Consider the following 14,267-nt stretch of genomic DNA (forward strand, 5'->3'; position numbering starts at 1 on the left):
CTGCACCCACTGTAATCTTATTTTGGTAGAACTGCAGGTAGCATTTGGGACCAAGTCAAAGAAAATTGGCAGCCTTCTGGTGTGCTTCTAAAAATCAGTCCCTTCATCTTCTCTCAGATTTATGAGTGTACATGTGTATGTCTTTTAATATTTATTAAGGGCAAGCTTGGCACCGAATACATAAAAATTACCTCAAAGCTGCTGTGTACATCTGTGCAATGAGAAAAAGACTAGTAAACTACAGGGATATGAATAACAAAAAATAGGCACAATGGAAGAGAAACAATTAGTAGCATATGGGCTCTTTTCTTTCTCTCTTTTTAAATATGCTGTACCTGTTAAGGGAATCTCTATTTTCAAAAGCTACATTTCTACATAGCCACAAAAAGGAAGTCATGTTAAACTGAGCAGTACACACAGATGACAACTAACTCTGGAATGACAAGAGTTTTTCAGCAACTATGTGCTTCTTCTTTGAGTGGTGTTTATTGTAGCAAATCATTCCTTACTCAGAGGCCCCCAACCCAAAAACATTAAATTTGCTTGGTGTAATTTGAAAATCTTCTGAAAATATATATTGCAAGAGTAAGTGGTAATGTTAGGGTTTGGAGTTTAATTGTGATTGTACTGCACAGCTGCTAACACCAGCCTCTTTAGAATTTATGTCCCCATCTAGGCTCTTCAGGAAAATTTAATTTGAGGAAGTTGTGTTTATAAACTTCCTGGCTTACTGTCAACAGCATGCTGCTTTCTTTTTAATATGAGGTGCTAATTATGTTTTTCTCAGACTTCACTATAAATGAAATGTATTTGGCAGTTGTCAACAGCTTTGCAGAGTATGATAATTCCATCATGCAAAATCTGAGGTTCTCTGAGCATGAGTTTATGCTTCTGAGTTGTGCATCTTACAATTATATTTCACACTGTGGACAGGATCATCTGACCTGTTTTGCAGATGTTTTGGAGAACACAGAAACTGCCAGAAAGTGTAATAGCACCGAACATCAGAAAGGCCTGTTCTTTGTGAAGGTGGAGCACAACAAAGCTGGTCTTCAGTGAAAATCTGGCAGCATTAACAAAGAACTTCAATCAAATTAAGCAGGAGTGCACCTGTTAAATTTCTTTTTCATCCTGAAACTGAGAAGATCTAGACAAGGGTAAACCATTCAGAAGCAGGGATGGGGGGGATGTGGTGGGGGGGGAGGATGAGATTTCCACTTTTTCCAAAAACACACAGTGATCTGTGTGCTACCAATCCCTACACCACGAAAACTGGCACTTAATCTTCAGTGAATGGAGATCACAAAAAAACTTTCTAAAAGGAGTCTGAGCTCCAGACCCTCTGGGCACAACAGAGGAGGCTCAGGGCCCCAGAACCCCTCTTTCCTTTGCCACAGCTCTGGCAGTGATGTGTTGAGTGGATTCCACTAGGAGATCCTCTCAGACACAAGCTGCCAGAGTAATTCTTGAAGATCTTTAATTAGGGATTATTAAAGGAGCATTGAACGTCTTGAGCTCCCACAACAAAAGAAAACAATTGTAGGACCAAAAGGAAGGAATTGGTAAAGGTGCAACTTGAATATCACAAGGATGGAGGCAACCTATTTTCACAGGCCATCACATTAGGGACAGAATCACATTAGTGCAGGACAATCCTGCCATTTGCTTTGATGCTCACAGTCTCAATAGTTGTGTTTAGAAGCGAAATAACCTGTGGACTGCTGTGCAGTAGAAAGGATGATGAGGTATTGATTGCATTTTAGTTAGCGAGAGGGAGTGAAAGGGCTCAGTCTATTTATATTGTCTGTTTACCACCATGGACAGAGCAAGACATGGAAACTATGGGAAGCCTTTGTTTGGACCACAGGACGTGATTTCACTGGAGTCTCTATAGCCTTTGCAAATATGTCACTGATATGAAAACTGGGCAGGGCAGAAAGGTGATGTAGGAAGATATATTTTAAAATTATTAGGTCTGTTAGGGATTAAGAGATTGTTGGAGTTTCTTTAATTTTGATTATCCTTTATATTTTTAGGAATTAAATCTTTTAGTTATACTGCACATAAGCCTCATGCTCTTAAACAAAACTTCCTCTCTGCTTATTTATAGAAAAATCTTGGGATAGGCTTTTGAACGTTTTTGTACTTGAAGTCAAATTTTTAATAATCCCTTTTTGTAAAATAGGTTTTACATCTTCCATGCAGATATAGCTATAATCTTTCTCCCTATCATAATTAAAATACACTTCTTTGACATTTCTGCCTCTTCTTTTTCATTTAAATACTGTAGATGAAATCCTGAAACTTGCACTTTTCCTTCTGCTCCTGCTGTGCTATCACCCCTATTGCAGGACTGGTGTCGTGTTTGTATTCAGCACCACTGCTTTGTGGCTCTGCTTCCTTCCAAAAGTCATAGTTTGCATTTTCCTGGCAAAAGCTGCTCTAGGTCCTGTGTGAGATGATGACAACGTTCACCTCCCTTTCAACAGAATCGTCAACTGATCTGCCTGTGCTTGTGCGTGGCAGTTGCCCTCCTGGGGATGCACAGAAGTGGAACACATCTGGGGAGTTCTAAAATGCTAGCCAGGCAACAAGCATAACATCTTTTTCTTTCCCCCAGGAGCCACTAACCATGCACAGGCATAGGAAATGATCACATATTTCTTTGGACTGCAAGGAAAGAAAGATAATTCAGATCCCCAAAGAGTTTTGTGTATGAAAATGTGTCCTCTCTCTCTACCCGAACTAAAGCAAATTTACTTCTCTAGTCAATTTGATTTAGGTCAGCATGCCAAGCACTTCAAGTGTTGCTGAGCTCTTAAGAGGGAGAGATTCCTCAAAAATGAAGACATATCCATTGCAACTGTGCCTGGTGGCACCCCACTGGCTGGTCCCTCATGATTTTGGACCTACTGCCATTTCCATTGCTTCTCTTTTTCTGAGCACAGTGGCTGATGCTTTTCCCCGTGCTTTCTCTAAGAGAGTACGTATGACTTATTCAGAGGATTAATATATTCTGCTTTTGAAACAGGGAAAGTCTCTCTCAGTCTTTCCCCCACCACCCTGGCTGTACTGAGGAGCTCTTGGTGCTCCTCGGCCTGTCCTGAAGTGCAGGCAGATGGATGAAATGAGGTCCTTGGCTGCTCTGGGTACAACTGCAGTAACCTTTCTGCTGGCACTTCTCAGTGTCCTCGCTGGTACCTTCCCATGCCAGAACTGCTTTGGGAAAGCTATTCTCAATATAAGGCAGAGTCAAGGGCACAATATAAGGCAGAGTCAAGTGATATGAGGGGCTGTGGGAAACCACTTGTTCAGCGCATATTTGAATTCACAGAATACCTGGAGCACCTCTCTCCTGCAGGGGGAAGGCATTTTGTTAATAAAAATACATGCCTTCATTCATGTAGCCTCGAAAACAGCATCTGGGGGGCAATTTGGTGCTAGTGGTAGATTTAAAAATATAAAACCAGCCCTCTGAGGGAGTAAGGTCTTCACAGTGGCACGGAGAAGGGCATTTGTGTACAACCAGGAAAAGCCAGGATTCAGCCAGTGGAAGTTTGGGGAATCCTCCACAGAGACATCAGAAGGCACTGGAATGTATTCCAAGCTGCTTTCTGTGTGCTTAACCATGAACACACAAATGACAGAGCAAAGAAAGGAAAGATAGCCTGGCTGTCAAACCCAAAACGAAGGAGAAAACAAGTTAGTGATGAACCTTGCAGACATCAGAAGGGACACAGTAGGGGTGCCAGCATCATCAGCTCTTGCCTTTCCAGTTTCTCTGCTGTGAGGCAGACTGGGCAGTGGTCACACCACACAGCCCAACAGCCCACTCTGACATTTTTCCTCCATTTGAAATTTCCTTGTATAATCTTTATGTGTGGAAAATTTGGCACAGGTACATTCAGCTCCTGCCAAAATGCGAGCCTTGTTCATCTCGTTGTTCTCAACGTAATCACCATAATTGAATTTTTCATTAAAAAAAAAACAAACAAAAAACCATCCAGGCTTTAAATACCTTGATTTATTTATTTTTTTAAATGAAAGAACATCCTAGAGTAAAGCACCAGTATTCCACTTGTATTTATACAGTTAGAATCACTTGCCATTTCTTTCTGTAAAAATTATTTTAATCTCATTTCTGGGAAAATAGTTAATTCATTTTAGTTAATCCAGTCCTCTTCTGAGTTTAATTTTTCCACTTTATTCACGTGTTTCTTGCAGCCACTGCATCCAAGTTCACCATTGCTTCAAAGCTATGACTCACCCTTATGCCATAAAATACAGAATGCAGAGAAACTTGTGAGCTTCATTAACATTGATTTGATGTATGTTTTCGATTCTTAGTGTCAAAAGTGCAGCAGAACCTGTCATTTCTGTTCAAGACACAAGAAATATTAATAAACCAGATAAAGGAGACCACACAGGAAAATGTGAATTCCAAAAAATATCAAAATGAAACCCTGAAACTCAGTCCATGAAAATGAAAGGAAAGAATCCTGAATTTTTTATCAGAACTGTATTTGGTCTGCATATTTGAATGTATTTGTCATGCCTTATATACACAAAGAACAAACGTAAATCAGACAATTTTTATTATTTTTTTTCAAATTAAGGGAAGAAACAAGCAAAAAAAGAAGACAAACAGTTCAATTTTTTCTTTATTACTGTGTAGTTGTTGACTTTGATAGAGTGACTTCAAAGACTCTACATTTTTTCAAGCATGAGAGTAACATCAGACTCAAATTCTTCATATAGAAAAGCACTCTGTTTGACTCAACAAAAATTTTCCATCTTGAACTTTTTTTACTATGTAAAAGAAAACCTCAGATCTCTTTTTCTAAAACTTGTAGTGAATTTTAATATATTTTTAAGTTTCAGTAAAGAAGTAATCCATGTGCAAAGTCTAACAGAGGTCAAAGGATGGAAACTCTGTAGGAAGGTTAAAAAGAGAAAACTAACTAGAAAATTGCAGAAAATCCTCTTACAAATGAAAAACTAAGATTTCTATCTCATGTTTTGGGTGGTTTGTGGTTTTTTTTCAAAGAATCATCTAAAAGTGAAAAAACTGCCTCAGTCCCAGTAGTTGGGCTCTGGACTGAGCGTGACCCAGCTGTTTCCAGAAGTCCTCACTGCATAAATTTTGCTTTGGAGTCAAAACCACTCAGTCACACAATTTGCTACTTTGTAGATTAAAATGGTTCTGCTGAGATGCCCATCTTCTTTTCTGAGAAGTCATTTTGTTTCCTTTCACAAGCATAATACTGGGGCTTTGCCGTGGTGATTGCTGTAGGATTTTCTGGTTGTTTTTTTTTTTTTTTTAATTAGGAAAGACAAACTGCATTGGTTTTGACTTCTAGTAAAGTCTGCTCACTGCTTAAAATAACCCAGTATGTAAACCTTAATTTAAGTTAGGAGTACAGGCAAAAGAGGTAGGAAACCGTAATTTTAAGCACTGTCTCTATGACCTGTATTTTTAAAGAGTTACAAATGTTCTTGAATGCAATTGACTATTTTTCAGAGAGCAATTTCTACAAATTTGTCTATATTCAGTCAATAATAAAGGGAAAAGAGATTGTTTCAGCATTGAGATAGTTTAACTACTCAACTGAATCTGTGTTTGAAGACTAGGTGGTCTTCAGAAAGATATCAGCTGTTGTTCTACATATGGGCTTTGCACGGGGGGCAGTAAGAATAAGCTCTGGATAATTCTGATAGTATCACTGTGTAAAATAGTTACTCAACTGAATTATTTTCTTCAAGGATGGGTCATCTTAGTACTCAGACTTCAAATTTGTATTTAATGCTCTTTGAAGTGAATAATAGAAATTTCCTGCTGGGCTAAGTATGTTACTGGTTTTTTGGTTTTGCCTGGGGGGCACTGAACAAGTAGAATAAGGAGGAAAACATATATCAAGCGCCTGATAAATGTCTCTTATTTGCACAGATTTCTAAAAAGAGGTGGACTTGTAAGTGGGGAGATGGTAACTTATTTATGGCACTCCATTTTCTGCAGGTGAAAAAAAGAGACAGATTCCTGTATAAAGGGTGAGTGTGCAGAGACAGCAGACTGAAAGAAAAATCAGTCCATGGGACATACAAACTATTCCAGAAAGATGCTACCTCCTTCCCACCCAGTCTATCCAATTTTGACTTCCAAGTTTTTGTATACTAGCCTGGGTCTGTCAGATCTAGAGCAGAATATGAGGTTTCAGAAGGATGTAAAACACCGTCAAGTGGTTCTTGTTCACTGAGGAAGATTGGCACTTGAATGTGGTGACAGGCCTTTATAAATTGCAGTTGTGGGTGGCAGAGCAATCAATGAGAAGATTAAGATTTTATTTTTAGGAAGGTGGAATAGCAACGTGCTAAGAGACAAATCACGAAGCAAACAGAAGTGGGCTGAAAGAATACAGGAGATAAACAAGCTATGCAGGACAAGTGGATAAAATAAAAACCCACAGGGATAAAATTAGAAAACTAGAGCAAAGTTTCTGACTCATGTGTGAATCTCGAAATCTGTGATTCAAACCCGTGTTTATCTATCCAGAACAACTAAGAAAAAAAGGCTAAATAGATTTGCCAAAGGAAAGAAAAATTAAACTTCTGTCACTGGAAACTGGTTAAACTCAATATGTTTGGTTTCTGAAGCTTTCTGGCAGGCAGAGCACGACTGGGACCTATGGCTGCCAACTCCACATCTGAACCTCATCAGCACTCCCTTATCAGAGACTGGGAAATGGCCAGGCATGGGGAGGTAATGGGAGAGGCTGGGTCCCAGGGCACCAGGCAGCTTTCTATAGGAAAACCCTCCCTGAAGAAGCAGCTTTCTGTAGGAAACCTCACCCTGAAACAAGGTTTTTTGCCTAGATACAGCCAGCCATGTCCCAGCATGGCTATTTTTCTGTCTCCTCATCTTTCCATTCTGTAACAGGGGATGCAAAGTACAAAAACACCAAAGGTACAGGTGAGTCAAAAAAATAAAGAATCAAAAAAGATTAATGTACCTTATAGATGAGAATATGTGTCCCTTTATCATAAACATGGCACCGAACAGACCTGCCTTTCACCCCAGAGCAGTGACTGCCTGATACAGCTCCCCTGTGACACCTTGGCTTGTCAGGAGCACTCAGTCCCAGGGGAGGTTTCCCACATGTGTGCTCAGGGTAGGAGCTGCTGTTCTCAGTCTTGTGTAAAGATTACTATAATTGTGGTGTCTTTGGACTGTAAGAGGATCATTAGCTCCCCAGTGATCTCAAATGTTTATCGTTCTCCCTTTCACTTCAATTGATTTTCTAAACACAGGTCGCCCTGGAACTGGAGCATATTGTGTCTCTGAGGAACTGGGGACACAGATTTTCCTTCTGTCAGGCAGCGAGAGGAAATGCTTGGTCGGTGGGAACTGCTGGAGGAGAGGTGACTTTGATGCTTGCTTATTTCATGAAAGCGTTCATTTTTAATTCTGTCAAACCAGCTTGAGTGAGAATGGTGGTGGTGTTTTCCTGCACTTCTCACAGATGCGAAGTGTCCTCTGCACTGCTGATTCCTCATACTCTGTAACTTTCTCATTACTTCTTGCCAGAGTTCTTGCCAGATGTGTAAATCAGAAGTGTATCAGACAGCTTATAAGTGCTCTGGGATTTCCTGCATTTTTCATAGTATTTTGTTATCCTCTTTCATTATACCTCTCTGGATGCATATCAGTATATGTGCCCATCAATGACTTCTGCCCTGCTTCAGAAAACAATATGACTCTGTAAAAAAAAAAGAAAAAAGAAAAAAAAAAAGAGGATTTATAACTTTTCAAAGACAGGGAGAAACACAAAACATAATGGTTGGCAGCTTGAGAGTGGGTGAAGCAGGAAGTTCTAGTCTTGCTGGTTTCAGGGAAAAGACATTTGGAGAGGATTCCTTAATAGAAAAAACAGCAAAACTGAGATATCTGTGTTTTCAAATGCAGCTACTTAAATGAGATTTTACAAGAATGGTATCGTAAGACACAAGCTGACTTTGCTAAATTGGTCCAGGGCAGGTTTTACATTCTAAATATAGTAAATAAACATATAGAAAGGTTAGAGGTTAAGAAATAAAACCTTATATAATAATACTACAATTTATTCCCTGAAATGTTTTATATTGATTTTATTTTAGGGTATTTACTAGTTTAAAACTTCCTGAAAAGGGAAAATACCTTTGAAATCAGTATTTTAATTTTCTCTGTTTTTTTCATTAATTTTTTTTTTTATTTAATAAACTACATTTGTAAAAAAACTAGTGAGTTTAACTTGTAAGCCTAAATGCTTACTTTTGTCAGACAAATAAACTAACCTCCAACCAAAAATAGCCTATTATGTCTGAGAGGATTTTCTCCTGTTAATTGAAAATGAACTGGAACTAAGCTAAATTACTTGAATGTTTAATCTTTCTTTGCTACACTAGGGTTACTAGGGGGTGCAAGCATAGACACATTTCTAAATAGAAATAACAAGCTATTTAGTGTTTCAGCTCTGGTGAATGCTGAGAAGGGCAGTGACCTGTAATACCAGCAAGAGTAAGAGCATTTCAAGCTCCCAGACGTTCCTGCTAAAAGATAACTTCTCAAAGCTCAGATTTGTTTGTAGCCGAGGGAAATGTTAAAGAAACTTCTTGTAAGAAAGCTGATTTCCTCCATCATTAATGCAGAGAGAATTTAATCTTCAGAAAATTGAACTAGTTTGCAAGCAGGAAAATAAAGAGGCTATTTTAAGGATCAAGCAGCAGGATAGACTGGATCTCCTGTCCTGAGGGAAAATTGCAGTAGTTACAGCTCCCTGTGGCAAGCCCTTGCTAATCCTCTGGGCATGTGCTCCCCACACTGTCAGGCGTGTGCAGCACTCTCAGGGAGGTCCTCTAGATAATGTATGTGGTGTCAATTCACGTAGGGCAGCAAAAGGAGGAAATTGCCCTGCATCCCTAGGGAAACTCTCAGCACAGAGAAGGCAGGAGAAGTCTTTCAGAGGAGAAAAGGTGTATCTGGCAGATAGATGGTGATTAAGTCTGGCTTTTGGGGAGCAGAGCTGCGTCCAGCAGAAGCTGGTTTGCTGGCCAGGGAGGAGGAGAGCTGGGGAGGTGCAGATGCCTCTCCTACATCTCAGTAAGGAAGGACATACCCATCCAGTGTATGCATTAACTAAAGCCAATACTGCACTTATACAAAGAGGCAGAGGCTGTTTAAATATTCTCTGAAAAAAACACCAAACACTTCTCCTAGACTCCTCATTATTTTCACTGACAGGCAGTTCCCCCTGTCTTGCAGCACTTCACAACCCCTTGTTAACATTTCTTTTTCCATCCTTTAGGTACAGGTGCTGTTTCACTGCACTTCCACAATTAAAATTACCTAGATATATGCAGTACAAAGGTGCTCTTTGCTCAGTCCCTCAAAGCACAGACATCAAGGGCTGGATCCCCAGCCCATTGACATCAATGGGAGTCTTTCCATTCATCTCCGTGGAGTCTGTGACAGGCCAAGGAGGGACACAGATGAGAGAAGGCAGTTTGGCCATCACATTCTCCTTTCATCAAGTGCTTTACACAGCCAAGCTGTTTTTAACATAACTTCTACTCCTGAGTTGGAAATTTCTGTCCATGTGAAGTGAATTTCCTTTAATGGCTACAGAGGTTTCCGTGCAATTCCGGGATGGGTCTGAGAAGTGCAATGAAGAACTTCAGTCACCTGTCTAAGGTAATGAACTTTTTTATTCCTTTTCTTTTTCATTTGGCAGCTGAACTGGAGGGAGAGAAGTAAAACCAGTTTGGAGAACAGCAAGTGAAAAATGAAGGGAAGTGAAATATTACCATGGTGGTTTAGCTCCGAGCAGCATTCCTGTGCCATGGCACTCATCAATGGGACCGGAGCGGTGGCAGGAAGGAGAGGGTTGAGGGATGGCATTCAGGTGACAGCTAAAGCATCAGTGTCACTACAAGACAAAGGCAGCAATAGCACAGGGAAATGAGCATCACTTTGATGGTCTGTGTGGGAGGGAAGATAGAATCCAGCTTTCAGTCCCCAGTCTGGGATGGGATGTGTAGAAATGGCTGCACTCACCACAACTGCCCCACTCGCAGACTTCCTGTGGGTGTCAAGAAAAAAGACATGATCATGGCAGAAAGAGATCTTTGCAGAACTAGAGACTTTAGGTACGGGTGTAGATACAATCTTCTCAAGTGGCTGTAGAGTTTTCACTTAGAAAAGAGGTAATATTTAAAAACCATGAATTTCTCATTACATATTGAACTGTCTTTCAGAATAATGGATTGCTACTTTCTACCTTGGAACAGGTGCCTTAACATGGTATGTCTCTTCAGCTATTGGCTTTCTTAGGAGGAAATTACTGAGTGACAGTTAATAAAAAAATAATGATAAAAATGGAGATTTTTTTCCTTCTCCTTAGCATATCTTCTTTTCTAGAGCTGTAGAGCCCTCTTCTTTGCAAATACATTGTCATCATTGTAAACCAGGAGGTCTGGGGCCTCAGACACGGTTACAGCATTGGCCATTTCCATTCCTGAACCATAAATGGCTAACTATCCATAATGGATAACTTTTCGTTAAATCTAAGGGTATAATGGTATGAATAGTTTGCTACTATGTGAAGCAGCTCTAAAATTGGTGATATCAAGCAAGACCTGGCTGAGGGAGGTTAGATCCTAAAAATGGAAGTGGAAATTAACTTTGGATTGTCTGTGGTTTGCATATTTTTTTCAGGGAAACAATGTGTTAGAGGGAAGAGGGAACTGCCCTTGAGTTTTGTCCCCCAGATATAGATATGCAATCTCCAGGGACAACCTCAGGGTGAGGACATGGTTCTGAAACAAACATTAGAAAGAGCCTTCTAGTTACTGATCTTTGAAACACTCAAACTGAACAGGTTTAGTTGTTTGGAGCTGAATCTGAATCAAATTACAGCTTGGCTTTTTAATTTATGGCTGGTCAAAGTAACTGTGGCCATGAGACTGTTTTTCATTTTAGGTCATGGCATGAACTTCTGCTATTAAGATTCTTTTTGAAATCATCATTTGTCTATGCAAACAATTTATACTAATTACATGGAAAGCCCTATTGTCAGTTCATAGAAATCACCCTATTTACCCTGATGTAAAGTTACATGTACAATGTGCAAGAAGCATATTTTAAATATGGATCTATGTACTGTTCTTTATTTGATCAAACAAGGTTTTGATTGCCTTAGAAAGTAATTGAAATCAAGAAAATAATTATTCCTTCTCACTCTTGCAAGTATAAGTCTCCTTTTTTGAGAGTCAACTCAGTGTAATTGTCCATAAAATGAAAATCTCTATGAACCATTTTGAAAGCAATGCTACAACCACTTATAAGAAATATAACAAGATAAGCAATGTGTCTTGGATGTACATTTAGGATACCAATCACAAAGTAACCGTGTTTTATTCAATATGCATGGCAACAAAAACATGTACATTTAACTCCTTCATATTATTGTTTTCGTGGAGGTAAGAGATAATTTACACCACTGAGACTTCCACTGATTCTATCAAAGTTCAGAAAATTTCTTTGAAAAGTCTTAGAGTCTAGAGGAAAATAAAAAGAAGAAAATATAGAGTTAATTTAGATGGAAATTAATAAATTGCGTTTAACTTTTTTCACGGCTTAACTTGCAAAAATTACCTTACTGTAGGTCTACTGTAATTTGCATGTTCTGCCACCCTTGGAAAATAATTGCCTAAATCTTGGGTGTTGAACCCTGCTGAGGTGCCCACTGGACAGCAGACAGTGGTACCCAACCCAGAGACTGTGGAATAGGGCACAGATTTGGGCTGCAGCAACAGGTTTCTCTGTGCTCTGTTATCCCATGAAATTCTGAATGTGTCCACGTGGCTTATCAAGTACAACAGAAGCTGATGAAAAGATATCATTATGTTCTCTCATGTTTTCCACCCCAATAGCGGTAGCTTCTGGATTGAGTAATTGATGGCAGAACATCATTTTTACCCTTTGAGTAGAAAGCAATAACAGTGCTTGATGGCACCTCAGATTTTAAAGCTGATGTTTTTTCTGTCAACGTGATGTTAAATCCAGAACTTGTAAAATAGGTTTTTGTTGTAATAACTAAGCTATTTCAGCCCTTAGGCCCAACTCATAATTACACCAGCTTCCATTGCTGATAGGCTGAAGATAACGAATCTTCAGCTTGGCATACAGCTTGACACTAAACAAAATATCTCTTTAGCAAACCATCAGAATTTGTGGATGATGGGAAGCAGATGTATCATTAAACACTAAATGGGAATATCGTTTACAGTAGAAGTCATGTTTCATTTTGATAAACTTCAAAAAAAAAAAACAACCACGTGAAAGATGCAGCCCCTGTGTATCCAGTGCTGAAAGCAGTATTTTAAAAGGTAATGTGATACTCTGCTAGGCTGGCAAAGCTAAGATTTATTAGAAAATATGATATATGGCCCAAGCATTACCATGAGAGATGATGAAATGCGATCTGATAGATGGGCTGGTATCCCATATGAAAAGCTCAGAGAAAAGAAGCTGTAACAAATACAATCTTCACTTCATAGAAAAGGCACATGGAGGGCAGGGACTTGACTGGGACCGACCAGTTGTCATCAGCTGTTTGTGGACTCAGGGTTGCTGTAGGCTGATCTTGCTTCATTAGCACTTGCTGTCCTTGTAGCTGAAGAAAATTGTTGCTTGTCATTTTTCATTTTTCATAACCTGTAATGATCAAATAGATATTAATGTAAATAAGAAGACACAGAGAAACATGCTTGAAATGATTCTGTTGTTGGGGAAGAAAAAAATCCTTCTGTTTACCTGTCACACTCCTGTCACTGTCGTTTGAGTGACAATTTACTACTTTTAATGCGTGCATCTCTCTCACCTTTCATTTGTTTTCAACATTTTTCCTCCTTTCTCCTTTCTCTTCTTCAATTTAATCTCAATTTAATTTTTAATGCCAGCCTGCATAGGACGTTCATCTTCTAAATTGCCAGTTAGTTGGGAGAAAATACATGGAAATAGCACCTTTCTTGAGGCTGTTCTAATTCCTGTCTCCACGGTCAGTTTTGTTAAGACTCTCTTTGGTTCAGATTTCCCCAAAATACTTCTCAACAACTATGTTTTTCTTTCTCTTTCTAGACTCCCTGTCTAGGTATTATAACCCATTATGCCTTTTCTTTGGGTATTTGCACTATGTCCCTTATTATCCATATGAAATATGCAATATGTATGAAGCAAATGCAAATCATACTGCATTATCATCATAATTAATAGTAAAGCTCCCTCTGCAGTGACTACGGATCTGCTGCTGAAAAAGCACAGAAAGACACCACTGGCTTGGAAAGTGTAAAGTATGATACAGAGATGGGTTATGGTTTGCTAGTGCAATTTTGTGTGAACTGTCTATCCCCATTTGCTACTCAATTTAAATAGGGTGAATACAGGCAAGAGCACTAATGAGGCCCTTCTGAAATTTTAGAATGATGCTCATTACTAAGACTAGAGCAAATATTTATAATTTATCATTGCAACTAGAAAAAACACAAGGATTTATATCAGAAGTACCAAGTAGTGGTAAATTGTCATATTGTGGAACAGACCATACTCTCAACCTGCTGAAATACAGCAGTGCAGTGTCAGGAAGCAAAGTGACAGGCATGGAGTTCTGGCTTGTTGCCTCTGACCTGTGATGAAGGTCTGTGATGGAGTCATTCCCATGAACAGTGGTGCTGGTGGACCACTGCTCCACCCACGCTTGGCCAGATGAGTGAAAAGCAAATTGCAGATCTCACTCGGGGAGCATTCTGTCCTTCTGATCCTGACAAACTGTATTCCTTTACCCAAACCTTTGATCTACAATCCTGGTGGCAGTGTCCCAAATAAGCAGCGGTTGAACACAACGGGCAGTTCACCACAGTGTGCACAGGTTTAGGTGCTGCGTGGGGACTGTGAGCAGACCATGAGACCTTATCTTCTCATACATCAGCGCGCTTGTAGCAAGCGTGGGTAGAGCCCTTCTCAAATCTTCATTCGCGAAGCCTAGCCATGATGATGATGATGATGATGATGATGATGATCTTCTCATAGCAAAGGGGACTCCAGGAGGAAAACAAGAGCACTGAAATGCAGTTTTGCTCCCCAGAGCTGGATTGTTTATGGGCAGCTATTAGGAGAGTGAGGAGAAGTGGCAACTGTACACACACCATGTGACATGGCAGGTTTCCAGATGAGTAAG

At 39.6% G+C, this 14,267-nt stretch overlaps 1 long non-coding RNA gene across 1 annotated transcript in view; it reads right to left on the minus strand.

Annotated features, from left to right (window-relative positions):
- Positions 1-5,731: 5,731 nt before the first annotated feature.
- Positions 5,732-14,267, minus strand: part of LOC126652721 (uncharacterized) — a 68,623-nt gene continuing 60,087 nt past the window's right edge. The window contains exons 2-4 of the long non-coding RNA XR_007632030.1: positions 12,493-12,748; positions 9,838-10,112; positions 5,732-7,754 (exon numbers count right to left, since the gene is read on the minus strand). This is a non-coding gene — a long non-coding RNA (uncharacterized LOC126652721). The remainder of the gene's footprint in view (positions 7,755-9,837; positions 10,113-12,492; positions 12,749-14,267) is intronic.

This window comes from Myiozetetes cayanensis, unplaced genomic scaffold (genome assembly GCF_022539395.1).
Source record: "Myiozetetes cayanensis isolate MyiCay16 unplaced genomic scaffold, myiCay2020 scf9, whole genome shotgun sequence".
Taxonomy (NCBI): Eukaryota; Metazoa; Chordata; class Aves; order Passeriformes; family Tyrannidae; genus Myiozetetes; species Myiozetetes cayanensis.